General features: G+C 51.6%; 1 long non-coding RNA gene across 1 annotated transcript; it reads left to right on the top strand.

Moving 5' to 3' along the window:
- The first annotated feature begins 1,014 nt into the window (after positions 1-1,014).
- Positions 1,015-1,725, top strand: LOC121140271. The gene is made up of 2 exons (XR_005877060.1): positions 1,015-1,266; positions 1,690-1,725. It is a non-coding gene; the product is annotated as an uncharacterized LOC121140271 (long non-coding RNA).
- The last annotated feature ends 3,650 nt before the right edge of the window (positions 1,726-5,375 follow it).

Below are 5,375 nucleotides of genomic sequence, written 5' to 3' on the forward strand. Positions count from 1 at the left end.
TCTCTACAGGAGACAGTTTATAGGGTTTATTTGGGCTCAAGCTTTTGAAGGTTTCAGTCTGTGGCAGGCTGGCTTCACGGCTATGGACTGCATCTGTGGCAGACATCATGGTGCTGGGGGTGTGTCAGGAATTCCTTCCTCCTCCTTTCTGTTCTGCTCCCTGGACCTCCAGCCTATGGAATGGCTGCACTGCTCACATCTGGGATGGGGCTCCCCTAGGGTTCATTGCTCAAACAAATTCGTCACTAAACAACAACAACAAAAGATTAGCAAAATAGCCTTACTGATCTTTCAGGCATCGCCCAATGTACATGGTGAGAAGCTGTCCAAGCTCCTGCTCTGTGGTCCAGGCAGCCGCCGTCTGCAGCTAAAGGGGCTCAGACACCTCATATTCCCATAGGTGCTGATGAACTGAAACAGGATGTCTAAGACCGACTGGCTTACAAGGATCAAGAATTTACTGGCTCACCATTCTAGAGGACAGGACGTCCAAGATGGAGGGGCTGTTGTCTGCTGGGATTCTTCTTGATGTGCCATCCCATAATGCCAGACAGAAAGCCCAAGGCAGGAAAGAGATGAAGAGGGAGAGAAAAAGGAAGAGGGAGATAGAGAAGGTGGGAAGGAGGGAGAGGAGAGAGAGAGGGGGGAGGAGAGAGAGAGAGGAGAGAGAGAGAGAGGAGAGAGAGAGGAGAGAGAGAGGGGGGAGGAGAGAGAGAGAGGAGAGAGAGAGAGAGAGAGAGAGAGAGAGAGAGAGAGAGAGAGAGAGAGAGAGAGAGAGAGGGAGAGAGAGAGAGAGAGAGAGAGAGAGAGAGAGGGAGGAGAGAGACAGAGGGAGAGAGAGAGAGGAGAGAGAGAGAGGAGAGAGAGAGAGGGGGAGGAGAGAGAGAGGGAGAGAGAGAGGGAGAGAGAGAGAGGAGAGAGAGAGAGGAGAGAGAGAGAGAGAGAGAGAGAGAGAGAGAGAGAGAGAGAGAGAGAGAGAGAGAGAGAGAGAGAGAGAGAGAGAGAGAGAGAGAGAGAGAGAGAGGGAGGAGAGGACCCTTTCTCTAGGAACCATTCCCACACTTGTCTGCTGGAGTGGTACTCACCTGTGCGTGAGGCTGGAGCCGGCACCTCTCCCCCCCCCACGTGCCACATCACACATGGAGCGGATCCAGACCACAGCAGGTGCTTGTCTGTGGCACAAGGAAGTCGTGTTTCTTATCCAGTTCATCAGAGGGCTAAAGTCAGGCCTCGTCAGGTGCTAGGAAGAGGGCCTGACATGTGTGGGTGAGTAGCTACCTGGTCAGGCCTTCACATGACTGCCCCTTCCTGGAGCTTCTGTCTGAGTCAGGCCAGGACCCCTGTCCCCACCATTGGAGCCCTTAGTGTCCACATCAAGATACCTGACCTAATTATCACACTTGACGAGAGTTCCCCAAAGTCAGTGACGGAGTCCACTTACCACCCTACTGGACACTGAACCCCACAGGGCCCAGACTGAGTGGGGGTTCCATGCTGCTGTGGTTTAAGTAAGACATGTCTCCACGGGACTCAGCTCTACCCCCAGAGAGAGGGCACTATGGTGGCATGGGGTGAGCAATTTCCTTCTCCATGTCCTTTCACCGTAGCCTCAAACAATGGAGCCAGTTGATCACAGACTGAGACCTCTGAGCTAAAAGAATGTCTTTTCCTTTAAATTGTTTTCCTCAGGTGTTTTGTCAGAGTAATGGAAAAACTGATGCTACACATCCTTGTTAAGTGAAGCTTTTTCTTTTGCTAGCCGCTTTGGTTTATCCCCCGCCAGTCGCCTGGGCTCTGCCGCTCCAGCCTGGTTCTAGAGCCGCATCAGTCCCAAATAAACACACAGGAGGCTATATTCATTATGAAGCTGTTGGCCTTGCTTGTTTCTAACTGGCTAGCTCTGACTTAAGTAATTACCCCATAATTGTTAATCTAAGTATGTCTCTTACCGGAGAGGTTTCCAGGCTTCCTACCCCAATGGCGGTTACATCTCGAACTCTCTTGTCTTTCTCTTTCCCAGAATCCTCCTCGACTCCTAGTCCCTCCTATCTAGGTTTTCTATAGGCTCAACAGTACTTTATTGACAAATAACAGGACTTCCCCAACACATCCTGGTTTTCAATTGGGTAAGGGAGGCTCTGAGAATTGATATCAGATAGCTCCTAAGTGGCAGAAGCAGGAAGTTTGCAACTCAAACAAGATCCTGTTGACCCTGGGCTGTAAACTGTGACCCTGTGACATTGTGATGCTGTTGTCACACACACACACACACACACACACACACACACACACACACACACACACACACAGGTCTAGGCACAGTCCAATGTGCTTTTGCATTCTTATGCTCAACTTCTTGGATTAGCCCTGCTTTCTAGTAATTGTACAGGAAACCGAGGCACAGGGATTTTAAGTGACAAGCTAAGGCTACACAGGTCAAGATTTGAACTCAGAGTCTCTCTTCCCTGGCTCTGAACTTCCACCTTTAGTCTAGGGGATAGGACACGGTGTGAAGAGTGCCCCCTATGGGCAGCCCTAGTGAACTGACCATTCACAAAGGGGCCAGTGCTGAAGGGAGGAGGCCATGGTGGAGCCGGGGCTGTTTTCTGTCTCAACAGAGTGACCCAGCACACATGCACACACTTGGCTCCCTTGATGGCTGGGTAACTTTCAGGGTGAGTCGCCTCCTGGGAGATCTGGATGCCCTTCCTTCCGCCGTGCTCGCTTCGTGGCGTAGCTCTAGACAAAGGGCCCTTTGGACACTAAGTCCATGTGATCTCCCTGGCGTCTCCACCGCACTAATCCTTCCAGGATGGTCAAGGTGACCCCAGGAGACAGGCCAGCCTCAGAGCCTCTGTGGCTGGGCTGGCCTCAGGCAGTAAGTGAGCCTGGAGGAGAGACAAAACCACCCCAAGGCAGCCACCACGCTTGGCCCTCAGCAGGTCACATGGGCTTCTGCTTCCTCGGGTGAAGAAAAAGATATTTGAATTCTTGGATTTTACTTCAGTTTAAGTGGTGGAAGATATGTTCACTTATCTAGCATCTGGGGCACAGTCCCTTGGTGCCAGGCAGTAGAGAGTCGGATTTTACACAGTGGAGGCCCAGTGACATAGATGGGACCATCAACTGCAAATGCCACTCCTCGTGTCTCCATGGCACAGAGGTGCAGGCAGAAGCATAGGGAAGGGAAGGTGTGGTCCAAATTGGTAACCAGAGCGAGTTGGGTAGAACCCAGTACTCCACACAGGGCAGTTGCTCTCACTCAGGGGGCCACGAGGGATTGTGGTCTTCTGGGGCTTCAGGCGTGGTCCAGATATTTCCTACCCGACCTCCCACACTCTTCACTGAAGGGAAGAGAAAGTCATTCTGGTTAAGGGGGAACTCCAACTCCAGAGCCCTTCTGGCCCTCATGGGATTTAGACAGCTCGCCTGGGATTTCTTCTTCATGCTCCGTGTGGCCTTGTGGAGCCTGCAAGGACCCTAGAGGATGAAGCCAGAAAGCTCTGTTCCTAGAAGCATTGCATGCCAGGTCCTGTCTTCAGTTTCGTGGCCCAGGACGGATTTCATCACCAATTCAGTTTAAGCAGGCAGAAAGATGGTAGCATAACTCATGCCTGGACTGCGTCTTTAGCAATTCCATTAATGCCCCTGCTGTAGATGGGGAAACTGAGTCCTGAAAAGCCGCCTGACCAGGAAAACAGGCTTTGCTGTGGTGACACAAGCCAAGCTTGTCAGGATTCGAATCTATGCCACATGCCTTCTGAGTCTCTTTGCTGCTCGGGAGGGGCAGGAAGCATCGCTTGGTGGGGGCTGGCAATGAAGGCCTGAGGCTGGCCTTGGCAGGAGAACGAACCCCCTGGCCTCTCACAGGAGGGTTGTGGCCTGGAGGAGGTGGCAGCAAGTATATGTGGAACAGGACCTGGCCTGGGGCTGAGTGTGTGGAGCAGGTGGCCTCAGTGAGTGTCCGGATCAGTGGAGACTGAGCCACCATTTGTGTGTGACACTGTTTACTGTGCTGTGCTGGGCTGAGCGCTGGGCACACTCCTGGTTTTCCTGGAGAATTCATGTCTCAGATGGGGCACAGGGATTGCTGAGTGGTCCAGAGGGGTAATAAAACGCATGGTGGACATCAGGGCTGGCACGTGCAATGGCCCAGAGGTAAGAAGAATGAGGGTAACAAGGAAGGGAGGAGCATGATGAGCCGACAGGGGTGGGAGTGTGGAGTGTCTCGTATGTCAAAGGGAGCCTGGGCAGGAGAGTCATCGATGGGTGCCTCTAGGAGAGTAAGGAGTGACTGGAGAAAGGAAAGAGGGGACTTTGGGGGAAGGCAATGTTGTATAGCGTGCTAAGATGCAGGCTACGTGGTTGTATAAAATCATCACAGGCTCGAAGCTTTCACTGTATGGGAATTTATATAAAAAAACTGTGGCCTGTGTGTGAAAGTGGGTAGTGGTGTCATACCTGCTGTCTGCACCTCACTTTGAAATATATAAAAACAGGACTGAGGACAGAACTCAACTGCTCAGGGCTCACTAGCATTATACAGAAAGTCTTGGACTGAATCTACAGCATCACACAGACCAAATATGGTGGCGACTGACTGTAGTTCCCGGGAGATGGATACAGGAGGTTCCTCAGCTCTATGGTTAATCTGAGGCCAGCTTGGGATACAGGAGACTTTGTCTCAACATATAAAAAGTAAAATACTCATGAAAAGAAAAGGTGGCTCTGTGGTTGTATAAAAATGTGACAGAGCTCAGTGGTGACACTGATGAGCACTGGCAGGTGTGTGGTGTCCACTGGGGGCCTCCCTCAGCTTTGCTGTACGTATGATTTTTTTCTCACGGTGAAATACTTGGGTAGGGGGATCTTCTGTAGATCTAAAACATCCTACCTATGAGCTACCCCGCATCTGAACAGTTGGAGCCATACCGACCTCCCAGAGTTCCCAAATCAGCCTCGTGAGGCATGTTTTTCCTCCATTTGCCCCATGGAAATAATACAAACTTGGAGAGGACGGGGTCACACAGAGTGAATCTCAGTCCTGTGAGGCTGAGCAGGTCCAACCTACCCACCAGGCCACCTGGAATGGGCAATACCTGCCTTGGGATCTAGAACCCAGACGTGCTCACCTGAAGGCCTCTCTGGGATCTCCAGGAATGTACCCAGATAATGGTGATAAACCCCAGCTCATGTAACACCATCCGGGGCTGAACACACTTCTTGGAATTAGCCGCAAACCACAGACTCTTGTGGTTTTGGGGCTCAATGCTCAGGTGTGTAGAGAAAATCTGAATTCCGGTCTTATAATTCTAGTCTGTCATAATTGCACAGCCCTTCCCTGTCCGGGTCCCCGCTTGGACTGTGGCCACTTT

This window comes from Mesocricetus auratus, unplaced genomic scaffold, assembly GCF_017639785.1.
Source record: "Mesocricetus auratus isolate SY011 unplaced genomic scaffold, BCM_Maur_2.0 Super-Scaffold_100004, whole genome shotgun sequence".
NCBI classification, from domain to species: domain Eukaryota; kingdom Metazoa; phylum Chordata; class Mammalia; order Rodentia; family Cricetidae; genus Mesocricetus; species Mesocricetus auratus.